A 17,815-nucleotide genomic window follows, 5' to 3' on the forward strand; every position below is an offset into this window, starting at 1 on the left:
TACTATATATAGTGAACATAATTAATTATGGAAATAGAGTTTTTGCTAGGTAATGAGGTAAAAATTGCTCGTTCCACCTCTAGAGATACAGGGGCTTTAAACAATTAATTAGGAGGGAGTTTGCTATAAAAGCACGTGTTTTCAAAACCCCTGGGTAGAAACGATTCAGGAAAACGTGTTATTCAAGGACTTCCTGCGAGTCCCTGCTGGAAACCCACTCCAGCTGCGAGCTTAGGCAAGCAGAGCGCTGGAGTCACGCTGGAGGTTTAAGATGTAAATTCAATTTCTTCGAGCTACAGAGGTGACTCAGAGAGGCCAAGAAGAAAAGGTAGAGTAGACAACACGTCCAGTTCAGGGACACTCGGAGGGCAGACACAAAGCCGAAGGTGAAAGGAATACAGGTGGTGATGGAGTTCTAGCCGAATGAGTCTGGACATTTGTTCTTTGGGAAAGTAATCATATGTGCCAGAGTAATACAAAGGCTGGAGTCTCTTTACTGCAAGAATTTTACAAACCAGGACCATAACCAGCCATTCCCTTACCAAGAAAGACAGGGCAACGACTGGATCTACACATTGTTTCTCTACAGATAAGACATTTCCAGTGGAGATGGATATGAGGGTCATTCTCCACAGGACAAGCCCAGGGGCACACACTGGCCACTCCGTCTCCCTGTGAGTATTTGCATGAGACACACTCGGCGCAGTGCAAGGGGACTGGACAAGGAGGGGCAGCTGCTCCCAGGGCTCAGCAAGCGATTTAGATTGTGAGAGGAAGCTGCTCCCGGGCTCCAGAGGACAGTAAAGAGTTTGCTTATTCCCTTTCGCTTTGCTGCTCCTGGCTTGAAAGAGACAAGAAAGGGAAAGGACCCAGCATGCAGGTTGTAAACCAAGCCTTTAGATTCGTTTCCTCTCCTGACCCTCCCAACATCCTGTGTGAAGTGATATCTTTGACTCGAGTGAACCAATGAGAAAACAGAACTGGGGGATTAAGCGGTTTCAGGGTTTCAGGGCTGAAGCCAGAAGGTCCGCGTGGTTCCAGAGCAGATCCTAGAATGGATAAAATTTGATCACTCTTAGTAATTATTTCCTCAGGAGGTGCTCCAAATTCTTTTCCTCTCCCCGTTTCTTCCCACAAAGGGTAGCTACGTATCCTTGCCTTGTGAATAGCTAAAAGCAAGAGCCAAGAGTCACAACATTGTAACGGTGGCAGAGTCTTAGCGATCAAGCAGCTCAGGCCTCTCATTTTACACACATGCAGCTTGGGTCTCAGAGATTAAGTGACCTGCCCTGGGCGTCTCAGCTGGTTTGTGGCAAAGCACGTGGCAGGATAGTGTGATGGGAGCCTTCATCTTTAGTGACCCCCATGGCCAAGATGAATGTTAAGATACAGAGGGACCTTTGACCTGAAACTCTGACCTGAGTCCCTGCCCGTCAACTGCTGGCCAGCGCAGTCATGTGGTGCGGAGCTCCTGGTTCAATCCCACTGTAGTGTTAACCATCTGGGAACCCTGACAGAACACCCGCGACCACAGGCATGAGGGATCAGTGGCAACAAGTTGGTGACTTCTATTTTTTCTTTTACTTCTAGTTCTAGCAGTTTTTTGGTGGATAGCAGAAAGCAGAAAAAAAAAGCTGGAGTGATGCGTAGAAACCATTAAACTCTCTTTTTTTCTTAATGTCCCAGCCTCCGCTGCTATTGCCAAGGGCTACTACCAGCTGAGAGGCAGGAGTAACTCTAAGAAGCAGCAGAAATAGTGATATTTTCAACATCGAAACCTAGGCTGGTTCCCATTAAAGGATGGAGCCCTGTAGGCATGTCTGAGGGCAACTCCAATTACAAAGGCAGCACAAGCAGGAAGAAGGACGCCTTCGCTTGGGGCTTCTAGACTCCAGAGTGACTCTAACAATTAGAAGAAATAGACAACTCCCTGGGAAGAATAAGCTCTTTTATATTATTTGGCAATTCAGCTTTAACGGCAAACTCACTGTGGAAGTAGAAAGTAAAATTACAGTTTGGGGGGAAAAAAGGTGTTTCTATTTTACAATAGATGTGGTTTGTGTGTGTGTGACTGACTTTCCCACTTGTCCTTTCAAACACAGCTTGTATCTGGAGGAATCCTCACAGCCCACAGGGGAGATCTGTCTGCTGAGTGAGTCCTGCTTCCTCTTTGTCCCCTCCCTGGGTACCCGTCCCTCCCCTGAACTTGACACTCTGCAGAAGTAACAGGAACCCAGATGCAGAAGGAACTTTGTTCTGTAAATTGAATCCCCTTCGTTGGGCTCCCCTGCTGAGCTTTCCAAGAGATCTCTCTACTGTTTGCAGAAGACTCAGGCTTGTTCTGTTTGTTCTAAGAATTCCCGGTGTGGAGTACACTTGGAATCAAGAAAAATCCTAGGTGAAACAGATGCTGACCTACTCCAGAATCAGCTCCTGGAATCTAATTCAACCTAACAGACTTCACTGAGCAAACCGGGGCATGGCCCCCATCCTGGATCAGTTTGTGTTTTATTGAAGGTGAAAATTTTAACCAAGTGGAATGGGAGTTTGAATAGAGCTTGGAGGCCTTGTATGTTAGTGCTTTATAAGCTTTACTGTGCCTAGAATTCACCTGGAGATCTTGGTAAAAGGCAGATTTTGATTCAGGAAGTCTGGGCCAGGACTTGAGATGCTGCAAAGTGATGCTGCTGCCGCTGGCCAGTGGACCCCACTTTGAGTAGCAGTTATGGAGCAGCATATTGAATAGGATAGACTTTGGAATCACACACATCTGAGTCCAAACCCAAGCTCCCTCCTTCACTGTCCATGTGCCTTTAGACAAGTTCCTTAACCTCTCTGGGCTTCCACTCCCACCCACAACCTTCCCTCAACTGCGAATGAGAATAATGCTAACCACATCGCCGAGTTCTTGTAAAGCCTAATTCCCCACAGTCCTTGCACCTGGGCAGTGCTCTCTAAGTGTTATCACCATCTTTATTATCACGTTCATTCATTGTGGAAAGAGTGACAGGCTGGGTATCAGAAAAGCTCTGCCTGGCCCTCTGTTCTGTATTCTACTGTCTATTCCCTTTACCCTTGACTCTGTACCTATTCTTGGAGAAGACCTGCTCTGTGTCATGGCTGAGAGTGTGGCATCTAGCCGTTAGCTTCTTCCTAATTTGGAGGTGGTGGTCACAATACCTGCTTAGAGCTCAGCTGCATTTGCTGGGTTCCCAGGGCAACATTCTTCTGTGTAAACGGTGCCTTGTTTGCTGACTGCAGATGGATACTACCGCCTTCACTTGCTGCCATCTTTTGAAACTGCCCTTGGAGAATGTGGAGACCCTAAGAGAACACACGAAGAACCCAGTGATGTACACAGTGCTCTCCATCCCAAGGACAACCACAAAAGGCAGCCTTTCACCTAGATCAGGAGTCAGCAAACTTTTTCTATAAAAGCCCAGACAGGAAATATTTTAGCCTTTCGGGCCGTACAGGCTCTGTCACAACTGCTTAACCGGGTATTGTGAAAGGTGCCATAGACAATATGTCAACGAGCGGGTGTGGCTGGATTCTAATAAAATTTTTGCAGAAACAGGTGGCAGGCTGGATTTGACCTGAGGCCATAGTTTGCTGACCCCTGACCTAGATATTTGAAAACTTTTGAAAACTTGGAAAAGTGTATATGATTTGAAAAAAATGTGTAGAATTATGGCAGAATTTCTGCTGTTTTAATCCAGATTTTATCCGTTTTTCAAATTTAGTCATAGTAACTTTGCAGTTCATCCACCGATGATGTTGAGCAGGATTCATCTCCCCTTCAGCTCTGTTCTCATCTTTCTCTGTGCGCACTCGTATTTTAGCCTAGATGTATACAGTACCTTCTATCTATATGCCCCGCGATGGTCTGAGGCACTTTGTGAATATAAAGAGTAAAACCACATCTCCTGTCCTCAAGGAGCCTACGGGAAAGTTGGCAATCAAGACGTAAACACTCCAGACTGAACTTCATGTTCACCATCATAATTGTTTTCCCCACCTAATAGCCAGGGTGACTTTTCAGAGCTATAAATCAGATTATGGCATTTTTTGACTTCTAACCATCCAATAGCTTCCCATCACTCTGAAAATGCAGACTCCTTATCAGATGCTCCAACGCTGTGTGTGATCTGTCCCCGCCCAACAGTCCTTCATTCCAGCCCCACTGGTCTCGTATCTCCAACATGCTATGTTTGTTGCCACCTTGAAACTTTTATTGGTGGTTTCTTCTGCCTGGAATCGTCTCCTCCCGAGCCTCACAGGGATGCATGTCTCAGCTTCGATGTTAATTCTTCCAAGAGGCCTTCCTTGCCCACTCAGCTAATGTCGCCGCCCCCACCTCACCACTGCCCTTTCTACTGCCTTAGTAGAGCTCACAGCCATCTGAGATTATCTCAGCCCAGAGGCAGAATAGATTTCACCGTCCCTAACAAGACTGCTTTTCTTCAGACACAGACCACAAGTTTGAGGGGTTCCCACTATCCCCTCAGGATCAATAATTTACTAGAATGATTCACAGAACTCAGGAAAGCACTATACTTAAGATTAAAGTTTTATTATAAAGGGTACAAATCAGGACTAGCTGGATGAAAAAATGCATAGGGTTAGGGCTAGGAGGGTCTCAAACATGGAGCTCCTGGGTCCTCTCTTTGTGGAGGGAGGATATGTCACCCTCCCAGCACCTCAGTGTGTGTCACCAACCCGCTCACTGAGCTTTGGGTGCCCAGAATTTTTATTGGGGCTTCATTACATAGGTGTGACTGAATAAATCATTGGCCATGTGATGAATTCAATCTCCAGCCTCCTTTCCCTCTCCCTGGAGATGGGCTGATTTCTCGTGGCTCTAAGTCCCATCCCTCTAATCCTATCCATTGTTCGTCTTTCTGGCTTGAAACTATCTAGGGGGCCCACCATGAGTCAGCTCATTAGCATAAACCATCAGGGCCGACAGCGAAGAACAAAGACAGTCCTATCACCCAGAAAATTCCAAGGGTCTAGAAGCTCCATTGCAGGAACTTGGGATAAAGACCAGATAAAGTATTTATTGCACAGCAATCTCTGTTCTCTATTTGTTTGCACTGTTATTGCCCTCGCCCCCAAGAACAGATGGGATCTAGGGCAGAGATCTATATCCAGGTGCCAGGGACAGTGCCTGCCACATTGAGAACTCAAATATGAGTTTATTAAATGAATACAAAAGGTTAAATACCCACAAAAGATTTAAATAAGCATTTCAGACTATCAATGGAGGCAGTACGGTGAGGCACTTCATGACAAATGCAGAAAACTTGCACAGACAATAATTGCAAGAGGGGGTCCATGAGAGGAGCCATCGCTTGATTTATATGCATAACTATTTTTAACCTCGACAAGGATTTTGCACATTTATTCATCTTAACTAAATGAAAACTTTTATTCCTTTGTACCTTGAAAATCCCTTGAATCCGATGATTATCTTCAAATTAAGGATTAAAATAAAAACTCTTTTGCTGAGTTTTTATATTTTCTCTGGCATTTCTAAATTAAGATGCAAGTGAAGTTTTAAATTTATAGAACTCATTGTTTAATCTAAATTAGATTAACCCCCCCCCAGCCCTTCAGAGATCCAAGCAGGCAGTTCCACACTTTTGTTTATCCCTGTCTCAAGGTTATTACTGACAAATTACAATTAGTCAGTACGTACTTCAAACCTATTGTTAGGGTACTAAGCTCTGAGCTATAAACTACCTCACTCTGGCATAATTAAAACCATGTTCCAGTTCACCTGTTTTATGATTCCTACTTGGCTTTTTATAAAGCTTCTTTTCACAATCCTAACTACACGCAGGCCTTGGAAACTCAGGCACTTTAAGAAAACTTTTTAAATAGCTTCTTGAAGTTTGCTGACAATCTTATTACCGTCATCAGGATTTTTAAAAAGTTGTACTAAACTATTGCAAACATTATATAAGACTTGTATTATTATCTTTAAAATAAATCCTAATTCGAATTCACCGGGTGTGCGCATAGGAAACATTGCATTTGAATTTGTATTCACTTATTGGCATGATAAACTGCTCCTTAGGACTAGATGAACATTCCCAAAGTAAAAAGAAAAGGGGGCTCTCACGTCCTATCCATCATTTTTGTCTTTGAGCCAGTCCAATAGTCAATTGTCCTAAAGTAAATGGACACCTTCAAGCTGCCTGTAAGGAGGAAAATATCAGTTGCTAGACCAACACTTAATCAAGAATCTCTCTCAATCCTTAAGTGTGAACAGAAAAACTAGACTCAGCAAGGGTGGCTTGGTCTTTTGTGGAAGGACTGGTTGTTTGCCCCTTAAGATTCTCTCTGTGACTCTTCTGTTCAGGGTTTTTCTTGATTTACTCAAGCTTTAGACAATGAAGTAGCTGACAAGCTTTTCTGTAATCCCTGTATCTGATGCTTTAAGCGTTCCTTAATTCAATTCCAGTAGATTAGCCTAATCAGTTTTGTTTTATGGTATTTAGACCTTTAGAATTTAATTCTATTGTACCGAGTAGGACACAGATTAGGACTTGAACTTAAAATATGGCCTGTTACTTAACAGAAATGTGTCGCTGGTTTTCACCAGACTTACAGTAGACATGGATGTCTCAGATAGTCTGCTCTGGTTTTCCTTTCCATTGTCATACCTGAGAAGACGGTGTGACTGACTCAGGAAGTCAAGATTGCCGTGGCACAACTGCATTTTCACTGGCTACTTGGATTATTCTTATGGTTTGAGCAAAGACGCTGAGTTAGCCCTGACTGCCTCAGTTTTCTTCAGACAAGGAAAAAAAACCAGAAAACGAAAAACTAGCACTTTTTATTAAATAACCTAACACCTTGGAAATGAATTTGTGAAAAGACAACATGACCCAAGAATTAGAACTAAGAAGACACCCTGATGCATTTTATTTCTTTACCTATGTAACTTTATTTATTCTTTACTTACGTATTTCAAGGAGATATCATGTTTGTCCTAATCTTTCAAATTTAAATATGGAAAAATACATCTGTTATTGTGTAAATACAACAATAGTCTGATACACAAAAATTAAGTTTGGGTGTTTCTTTACCCACAGAACTGGCTTATGCTGATGACCCCAAAAAGAATTTGCTTGTATCTTGAACATCTATGGGATATAGGACCATAGTTCAGGGTAGCATCTGTAATAAAGCAAACTTTACAGCTTTCTTTGGAGTTGAGGAGAGAGAATGAGCTATTGATCCCACCCTGGGCCTTCGGTGGCCATATCACATCTGAAACTGGTCATTTACTGGTGGGCGGTGTTAAACCTGGACTTTATCTTATGACTCTACAAATCAGCGAATTATGTTTGATACGATAAGAGAACCCAACAAATTATCTCTGTTTGGAACATTAATTTTAGGACTTTATTCTTGAGAAAACTCCTAAATTATTTTTCTAACCCCTCTAACCTACCCAACTCCAGTAGCCAGGCTTCTTTCCCACCTGTTTACTTCCCTTTGCAAGGACCACCTAACAGAGAACCAAGAAAAAAATGGATGACGTTTATTTTTAGAAGAAAGTGATATATTCTCTACCATTTCTACTCTCATATAGATTTTCTCTCCCTTCTGGTACTGTTAAATACAGACACACACACACACAACCCAATGAAAATATGCTTACGCTCAGAATTTAGTTGTCCTTACTGCTGCTACAGTCACCTCAATCCTGGACCTACCTTAACCTCCTGGTAACCCCAGCACAAGGCTCAAAACTACTTGAGTTCAGTGTAGTTGGAGGAACTCTTCTTAGAAATGAGGAAGAAGGTAAAATGAGCTTAGAAGTCTGCCCTCCACTCTCCCACATGCCCTGGCACCAACAGGACTATGGAGGCGTGCACTGGAGTCAGCTCTGAGAATGCTCTGTGACCCAGTGGGTCTGGATCTACCCCAGGCTCAAACCCATAGTTTACGGCTTTGTCCCAAGGGGAAAAAAATCACCTTTCTTATTTAAAAGTTAAAACTATTGGGGAGGAAGAATGATTTTCCCTTTACCCTTCTAGGTTCTTAGCTGAGACCACCCCCCATAATAAAAGACAGATCAATAGGAGAAAAACAAACAGAAAGTGTAATAGCATGTATACCTCCCGTTTACATGGGAGATGCCCAGGAAAACTGAGTAACTCTCCAAAATGGCCCACGCCATCACCTTAAATATCATCTTCAGCTAAAGACAAAAGATGTTGGGGGAAGAAGGGGAGGCCGGTTAAGTGAGGTTACCAGGAAAAGCACAGTAAAGAAGGATAGGGTTGTTATGCAGATTTAAGTCCTTAGTTTCTCCATTGGTAAGTTTCTAAAAGGTGTGCTTACAAATGGAGATTTCTCTTATAAATATTAATTTCTCTTACAAAATGGTAACTTCTACTCGTTTTCAAAGCTTCTCCTGTGTCTGCTGTTTCTTAAAAATAATCAGCCTTAAATAATCAATGTGGCAAAAAGGCATATTTTAGGGTGGAAATTCTTCTCCCCTTCAAAACATTGAATTAATGATGAACTAATCCTTAAATCAGAACAAGTCTATGTATGAGTAGTTATAAATTCAATAATAAATTTGAGTCTGTGGCCTTTTGTACTGGTGTTTTCAGAAACATTTCATGCTATTTCACCCAAAAGCCATAAAGAGGTTAAGACAGAGGCGTCCTCTCTGAGAGCAGCTGTCTGCTGGGAGAGAAATAGAGCACTTAGGAGCCAGAGCTTGGCTTTCCTATGTTGGCTTGTTGGTTATTGTTCTGGAGTAGTGTTACTCAATGATTTTCCATGATGATAGAAATGTCCTTTAACCTGTGTTGTCCATATGGTAGCCACTCAAGTCGCCATTGAGCAATTGAAATGTCACTAGTATGACTGAGGATCTGAATTTTTAATTTTATTTAATTTTAGTTAGCTTAAATTTAAATAGCCACATGTAGCTAGTGGCCACCATATTGGACTACACAGCTTTAGAGCAACAGTGATAGGCCACGTTAGAGAACATGAGAACCTGTCTCTATCTGAAATTCAATCTTACCTGTGGCTACAAGTCAGCCTGCTCTGACCCTTCCTGGAGTAAAATAGGATTAAAGATGAAGGAGCAGAAAAGGTGGGATTTTTCCTTGGGGACTAAACCTAATGTCAGAAAAGACCAAAAAGTACCTGGGATAAATATCACTGCCTACAAGATATAGAGAGCATCTTCTCAGTGGCTCCGTAAGGTTCCCCATGTATCAGCCAGGAAACTGGGGAAAAATATAACATTATAACCACAAAATAAGTATTTTTTGTGGTGTGAGATTCCATTCCATTTATGAATTCTACTCTTGGAATAATTGGTCTGCCTATTATACGGTGTTTAGAGGCTCTACTTCATCAATCTCATTCTATTAAATTTTTATTTTAATTTTGAAATACAGTACAATCTCAATTTTGCTTACCAGTCAAAAACTGAAATAACAGTATTTTGAAAAGAATATAGTTGCGTGACCTCAAACATAATATACATCACAAAATAAGATGGAAGCCTATAAGTAATTCTCAGGTTCAGCTGCCTGCGTAAGACTTCATATGTATTCCCCAGACCTGTATTTTGCCAAGGAGAACTGCAAAGTAGGTGAGGTGTGCCCCTCCCACCACTTTCCCATTCCATGCCCCTTCTACCTCAAGGTCTCACAAGTGACACGGTCACCCCCCAACCCTTTTTTCTGATGCACATGACTGCGTCTCCTTTCTAGTCCACCAGTGAAATATTAGTCATTTTCAATTTAGGACTAAATATTAATCGTTCAGGGGAGGTGGTCTGAGAGGCTATATGGAAGTAAAGCTGCTAAGGACTAGTTTAAGGCAATTGAGGAAACGTTGGAATGGGGAAGGTAAGTGCTAAGACCGAGTGTTTGTGTCCCGAAATCCATATGTTGAAATCGTAACCCCCAGTGGATGGTATTAGGAGGTGGAGCTCCTGGGAGGCGACTAGGTCATGAGGATGGGATGGGATTTTTGCCTTTATAAAAGAGGTCCAACAGAGCCCCCTAGCCCTTTCTGCTATACTGGGACACAGTGACACGACGGCTGTCTATGAGGAAGCAGGCCCTCACCAGACACTGAACCTGCCAGCACCGTGATCTTGGACTTCCCAGCCTCCAGAACTGTGAGAAGTAAATGTTGCTTATAAATCACTCAGTTCATGGTACTTTTGTTATAGCAGCCTGAATGGACTAAGACAGTAAGGAACTATGTCCAGAGTCCCCAAGACCACTGCCAGGTTCAGGGATTCAGGAGGACTCACAAGAGTCGTGTAGAGTCGCACTCATGACTCTGATTCATTACAGTAAAAGGACACACAGCAAACTCCACAACGGGAAAAGACACAGGGTGAAGGCTAGAGGACAGCAGGCACAAGCTTCCAGAGTCCTCTCCCAGTAGAGTCTCACAGGACACACTTAATCCCCCCGCTTTCAGTTGTGACAACATGTGGGAAATGTGCCAACCAGAGAGTTCCCTGGAGACTCAGTGCCCAGAGTTTTTACTGGGGGCTGGTTAGGCCCCTGCCTGGCACGTCCCCAATTCCAGACTCCCAGGAAGAAAGCAGATGTTCAGCACAAATCATGTTGTTGGTACAAACAGTGTAGGCACCATGAGGCCCTCTTGTTAGTTATCCTTTAACCTTGCTGGAATCTTAATTTCCAGACGCCAGCCACGGGCCAGCCTGGTAAAGGGGCCTTTGCAAGGATTAGCAGTCAGATCTGCTATGCTAACTATCTTCTGCACAGGAGCCCTCTCCTGCCTCTCCATTTGCTCCATCCGTGGACACCAAGCAGCACTTCTCCAACCTAACAAAACTGCCCCTCGCCTTTCTCCCCTGCTTCCCACCCCCTCCTCTGTGCACAGGACCCCATGTCTTCCCTCTGCTTTCAGCAGCCTTCTTACCCCACATCCAGATCTAGGACTTCACACTGCACTTCACATCCTGACTTCTCCCCACTTCAAACAACCCCTTCCCAAAATCTTAAAACCAGAGAGGAGAGGCCTGGAGTTTATGCTGTATCAAGTTCCGGAGCAGAGCTGTCTACGTAGTTTGCAAAGCCCTGTGCAAAATGAGAGTGCAGGACCCTGTAGGAAGAAAGGATTTAGGAAGTTAAGAAAGTATTAAGAATTTCAAAAGAGCAACAGCAGAGCCTTAAGCCAAGTGTGGGGCCCTTCTGAGGCTGCACAGGCCCCACCCACATCCCTGAGGCCTGGGCACAGGATATCCTCGGGCTGTGGCAAATCTGCATGAACTGGAGTCTTCAAGCTTGGTTTCTCTGGTAGGTTTGAACCTCAAAAAACATTTGTGTGATGAAAATCAAACTATATATGGGGAAACATTCACCACAGAGACTTCTCATGAATACTGGTAAACCGAATCACATTGTGGAGTGTTTCCCCAATTTGTCTGATCACAAAAATTCCCCCGGGTGCTTGTCAAAATGCAGATTCCCAGTCCCCTCCCCCAGAGATTTTGATTCAGATTCTCTAGAGTGGAGGCAATGACTCTTTTTTTTTAAGAGGTTTTCTAGCAGATTCTTTTTTGAAGAAGAAGATTAGCTCTGAGCTAACATCTGCTGCCAATCCTCCTCTTTTTGCTGAGGAAGACTGGCCCTGAGTTAACACCCATGCCCATCTTCTTCCATCTTATATGTGGGACGCCTACCACAGCATGGCGTGCCAAGCGGTGCCATGTCCGCACCCAGGTTCCAAACTGGCAAACCCCAGGCTGCTGAAGCGGAATGTGTGCACTTAAGCAGGCTGGCCCCTCTAGCAGATTTTTATGACAAGTAAATCATAGAAACACTGGCTAAGAACACACATTTGAGGGCAGACAGACCTAGGCTCAAGTTCTCCATTTATCAGCAGTGTGACATTGGGAAAGTTATTTAATTTCACTAAGCTTCAATTTCCTCATCTGTAAAATAGAGATAATTATGCTTATTACCAAAGGTTGCCATGGGGATAAAATGAGACAAATGCATGTAAAGAGCTTAAAACAGTGACTGGTACAGTAAGTTCTCAATAATGGTAGTTACATATATTATACAAAAAAGAATAAAACTTCTTTAGACCCCTCAGTTTTGTAAAACTAATATGAACTAAGCTTAAATGCAAATTGCTAAATGCAACCATTATTATTTCTGTCAAATTAAAGTCATTCAGAAATGAGGAATTACAACCTGAGGTGAACAAAAGAATCAATCAGTTATCAATGGTAAATATGTCCTGAGCACCAATTGTATACAAGCCATTGTGACGGTCGCAGACACAGAGGCACAACTGATGGCTTTTGCAATCAAAGAATTTAGAACGTAGTTCATAATAAGATAGAGAGGTGAAGATGCCTCTCTTTACAAGGAAGCACATGAAGGTAAAAGCAGAAGATGCAGTCATCTCCTTGAGCGAGATGTTGAAGGAGGGTAAGAGAATGAGTAGAGGGCATTTTACGTGGGATTGGCACAGCGAGTAGAAGGCTGGAGCTGGAACATATAAGACAATAATTAGCCCAAATTGATAGAAGCAAAAGGTTCCTGTAGAAAAATATGTACACCACACATAGCATTTGGATACATATCCAATGAGAAAATGAGACCTGAACTGGAACCAGAAAAATCTATAAATGCTAAGCCAAGAGCTGGATGTATTCTGTAGGCAATGGAGAGTTTGTAAGCCAAAAAAAGGGGGGAATGAGTCATCTTTGAAAGGTTTAATTTAATTAAAATAGTAAACTCTTCATTTATGCTTAGTTTCAAAGATCTGTGCTCATACAGTTGATCTTTCTCCAATTTGTATTTTAAAAAATAAAAAGGAACATTCCTAACTAGAAAAGAGGTAATTCAATGAAGGGGTTAAAATAGGACCACGTCCAACAATAGTGTAACATAAACACACATTTAAAACTTATTGTCAGATTCCCATAATAGAAATCTTTTCTTTTAAGACTTTTTAAAGCTGCTAATTTTAGACAAGACCTTCTTAATTGCGTTAAAACTCTTGAAAAAATAGTATTTTAATATTTTCAGTAAATCTGTAAAATTGTTGGTGACTGCTGGCTTTTCTGTTTCCCTTCATTTATATGTGGTGACAGTTTTGGGTTGAATCACGTCCCCAAAAGGATGTGTTGAATTCCTAACCCCTGGTGCCTGTGAGTGTGAGCTCATGTGTTTGGAAATGGGGTCTCTGCAGATGATCAAGTCAAGATGAAGTCATACGGGATTCAGGTGGGGTCTAATCCTACAAGACTGGTGTCCTTATAAGAAGAAGAAACAGAGGCATGGGGGCACACAGGGGAGAAGGCCATGTGGCAACAGAGGCAGAGCTAGGAGTTGCCCTGACACAAGCTAAGGAATGTGGAGGATTGACAGCAGCCACCAGAAGCTAAGGCAGGCATGGGACCAATTCCCCCTCAGAAACTTCAGAAGAAACCAACCCTGCCAACACCTGGATTTCAGACTTCTAGTCCCCAGAACTGTGAGAGAATACATTTCTGTTGTTTTAACCACCCCCTTTGTGGTACTTTGTTATGGCAGCCCTGGAAACCTAATACAGTATCTCACTACCTAATCAGAGAAAACAGAGGCACAGCTCAGATGACCTTTCAGCTCCAAGAGGAGTAGGCTGTGCTCCTTATGTAAAGGTAGCTGAAAAGTGTTGAAAAGATAAGGTGAAGATGATCTCATGTAAGATAGGGTCTACACCCTGCAGAGCAGTTCATTTGAGAGGAGAGAGTTCTCTTCTCCACAGGAAATCCAAGCTCTTTTCCTGGCTCCCGTCTGTGCGATGGGTATGGCTCGCCTATGCCCTCCCGAGGTGAGGAAGCCTTTGTGGTGAAAACCTAGTAATGATAACAATCATCATATAATAATAATTCTATTGATTACAGATAACACTTATTATTATTATTGAATATCTCCCGTGTGTCCTGTGTAGTTTAACACTTTACAGAGTAACTCATTTAATCCTCACTGGTATTCTGTGAAGAAGGTAAGATTATTATCTTTATTTTACAGCTAGGAAAACCAAGACAGAGACAGATTCAGGAATTTGCTTCAAGGCACACAGTAAATGACAGAGCTGGAACCTCACCCAGGCAGACTGGCTCCAAAGCCCGTTCTCTTAGCCTTTACAGTTCCAGCCAGGCTGTAGCAGACCCATGCTAGGAAAACCTAGTTCTTCTGTATAACAAGAGAAAGAGTCCCTGGCTCCATTCTAGCGGACTCCAGATTCTAGAGCACTGTGGAGAGCTGAGGACTTGTAAACGCGTGGAGAAGATAATAGCTATATTACTTCCCTCTGTCTGTCTTAACAAATTACCACACACTTGGTGGCTCAAAACAACAGAATTTTATTTTCTCACAGTTCTGGAGGCCAGAAGTCCAAAATCAAGGTGTTGGCAGAGCCACGTGCCCCACCAAAGACTCTAGGGGAGGGTCCTTCCTTGCCTTTTCCAGATTCTGGTGATTCCTAGCATTCCTTGGTTTGGGCAACATAGCTCCGTCTTCACATGGACATCTTCACTTCACATCTTCTCCATGTGTCTCTCTGTCCTTTTCTGTCTCTTATAAGGAGACCCTCATTGGATTGGGGCCACCCTAAGTCCGTATGATCTCATCTTGATCTTTAATTATGTCTGCAAAGACCCTGTTTCCAAATAAAGTCACATTCTGAGGTTCCGATAGACATGAATTTTGGGGCAACACTATTCAACCGGCTACAATGGCCAAGAAATATCTAGGTAGTTCAGCAGAGAGCAGAGTCTACAGGAGGGCCTCTCAGCTCTTTCAGCCCCAGAACCGTGTCTCATCGGCCTTGACCTTTCAGCCAAGTACTCAGCACAGCTCTCTGCATATAACATTCTGTATATGGTGCAGTGTTGAACAGATTACACGGGAGGGACTCACCCTAGCAGAGGTCCCGAGCAACCCACCTTGAAGATCCCATTACACTTGTATCATGGCTGACACTATATTCATTATTATTAAAATTCACTTTTTAGTATCTTGTGATCAACGTACTTTGAAGTGTAGGAGAACTTGATGGTTAACGTCACAATTGCAGTAAACAGAGTCGCCAATTAAAGAACGACTTGACGTAAAAGAATCAAGACTCCTCTTACTCGAGGTTCTTTTTACATGAAGCCACTTTGAGACGTATATCTGAGTTATAGAAAAGCTACACATTAAAGTGTATCTGAATCAATGAGGATTTATTCTCTTTTGATAATCAGTGTATCCACTAAGGCATCTAGGTACCAGTTGTGAGAAAGATTTTCAGTGTTTTGGGGGCCAGCCCCAGTGGCCTAATGGTTAAGTTCGGTGCTCTGCTTCAGCGACCTGGATTCAGTTCCCCAGTGTGGACCTACACCACTTGTCTGTTAGTGGCCATGCTGTAGTGGCAGCTCATATACAAAAAGAGGAAGATTAGTAGCAGATGTTAGCTCAAGGCAGATCTTCCTCAGCAAAGACAAAAAACTAAATAAATAAAATAAAGCATTTTTATTAGAACATATAGAAGAGTTATGAATTATTTCTGTAGTGTTTTCTGATCTTGTTTTTAATTGGTATTTTTAAATAGTTCAGGTGTTAAATAAGTTTCATCCATTAGCTTGTGTTCAGAAAACAGGTTAATTATTCATCAATACACACCCTTAGGTTCATGGTTTCCCAAATAGATGGCATTTTCTATGTCTGTACATTTTTTTATTAAACTCATTTTATGCCTATAAAATCTATTCCTGAAAAAAGTGATTTTGCTACTAAAAAAGACCATTAAGTTCACAAATTCTTTCTCCATGGCTTGATGCTATCTTTTTGCACTATAATTAGCTGCATGTATAGTTAATTACTATGGGAAAAACAGAGCATCTCCAAATTTCTATGAGATACTTATAATTTGATAGTTTAACTATATTTTCTCCTTCAGTTCCCACATCTCCCCGCTAGCCACATGTCTTTTCATGGTAGGAAGATGATAAGCATACACTCTTTCAAAATGACAGCAAAATGTTCATCAAGAGCTTCATAAAGTTTTGATAGACTGAAGATGTTTTTAGAACTAGCGTTTCAATAGATCTTTCCCCTTTCTTGAATTAAGAGTTCCCTTATCTATGATCCTCATCTCTGGAAAAATGCATATTTTTATATACATGAGACATTTTGCATATAATTTCAGAGAGATTTGAAATACTTTGAAGGTCATGTGTAGTCCCCAGGCTAAGGATGCCAACTTTGGAGAACAATGTTTTTTTAACCATTTATTATGATAGTTAATCATTTCTCTTAAAATAATACTTTAGTTAGCCAGTAAGATTCATTTAAATGACACACTTTTGTCCAAAATCTTGATTTTTTTAGAGGAAAAAAGTAATTTTAAAAATACAGCATTACTGTTCAGGATCTTCAAATCCTCATACCAAATTCACCACCTTGGTTTCCCCTGTGTGACTTTAGTCCCAGCACTGGACTGAGTGCTTTGAGTCTAGGAGGCAATCTTGTTCATCGTTGTATATGCTGCAGAGCCTAGAATGATGCTTAGCACATGGAGGGAGCTCAAGGAATGTTGTTACTGTCACCATTGTTATTTAATTTTAAAAATTAGGAGTAAGGGGGCTGGCCCATGGCCAAGTGGTTAAATCTGTGCACTTCACTTCGGCAGCCTGTGGCTTCGCGGGTTCAGATTCTGGGCCTGGACTTAGCACCACTCATCCAGCCATGCTGAGGTGGCGTCCCACATAGCACAACCAGAAGGAGCTACAACTAGAATATACAACTATGTACTGGGGGTCTTTGGGGAGAAGAAGAAGAAAACAAAAAGGAGATTGGCAACAAATGTTAGCTCAGGTGCCAATCTTTAAAAAAAAATTTTTTTTAAGTCAGGAGTGGTTACTATGTATGCATATAAAAACTTAAGTACAGACCACCAAAGAAGTCATTTGTGTTTAAACAGATATGTGAACTGGAAGAGAAGGATGAAAGGTGTATTTGAATTAAACGTGGAAGAGATGTCAGGGCCTGCCTTTGCTCATTCAAGAAAAGCAGAGAAGGCAGTTGGAAAATCTTTGCATTGACAGGGCACATTCTACAGTGTGGAAGAAGTGAGCCAAGGAGGCCCGATGCTCAGTAGCTCCTAAGATGAGTTCTCAAGGAGCTCCAGCTTCCACGTGTCTTTCCCAAGGGAGCAATGGGCACTGGTTTGGAGGAGTACAGTGTACAATGCACAGATCTTTCTAACCCTGTCTCATCCTAGTCACCCTGAAGGGATGAGATCAGAATGATTACAGACTGGACTTGATAAATAGGATAATTGTACTTTCAGGGTTCTTCTCCCAACCAATAATACTTCCTATCTGCTTGTTAATGCCTGGAATCTCTCCTTTAAGTTTTTCATTTTAATATTAGAGAAAAAGATTTTGCTAGTGTATTGACTACAATTTATTCACGCTACATTTCATCCCAAAGACTATAAGAATGATCATACCTCTTCTCTGATTCCATTAACAAAGAGAGGTATTGAGGAGCCAAAGTTTGGAGAGGAGTTACTACCATCGAGAATTGGTAAGGGCACTGAAAGTTGAGACTGGGGAAAAAGACATTCCATTGAATTGAAAAGATGTTCCATCTTTCCCTAGGATTGTTCATATTGCCAATCCTATTGGATGAGTATATCCAGAAATCTTGTGTATTGAAAAATTTGATTTATATGGCTAGCCACTGTCCTTCACAAACTTCGTAATTTATTAAATTTGTGAGTAATGATTTCTCCCTTT

General features: G+C 42.1%; 1 protein-coding gene across 1 annotated transcript in view; it reads left to right on the plus strand.

Annotated features, from left to right (window-relative positions):
* The window catches only part of CNTNAP2 (contactin associated protein 2), a 1,870,188-nt gene that overhangs the window by 1,537,212 nt on the left and 315,161 nt on the right, over window positions 1-17,815 (plus strand). The window lies entirely within an intron of this gene.

This window comes from Equus asinus, chromosome 1 (assembly GCF_041296235.1).
Source record: "Equus asinus isolate D_3611 breed Donkey chromosome 1, EquAss-T2T_v2, whole genome shotgun sequence".
Classification (NCBI taxonomy): Eukaryota; Metazoa; Chordata; class Mammalia; order Perissodactyla; family Equidae; genus Equus; species Equus asinus.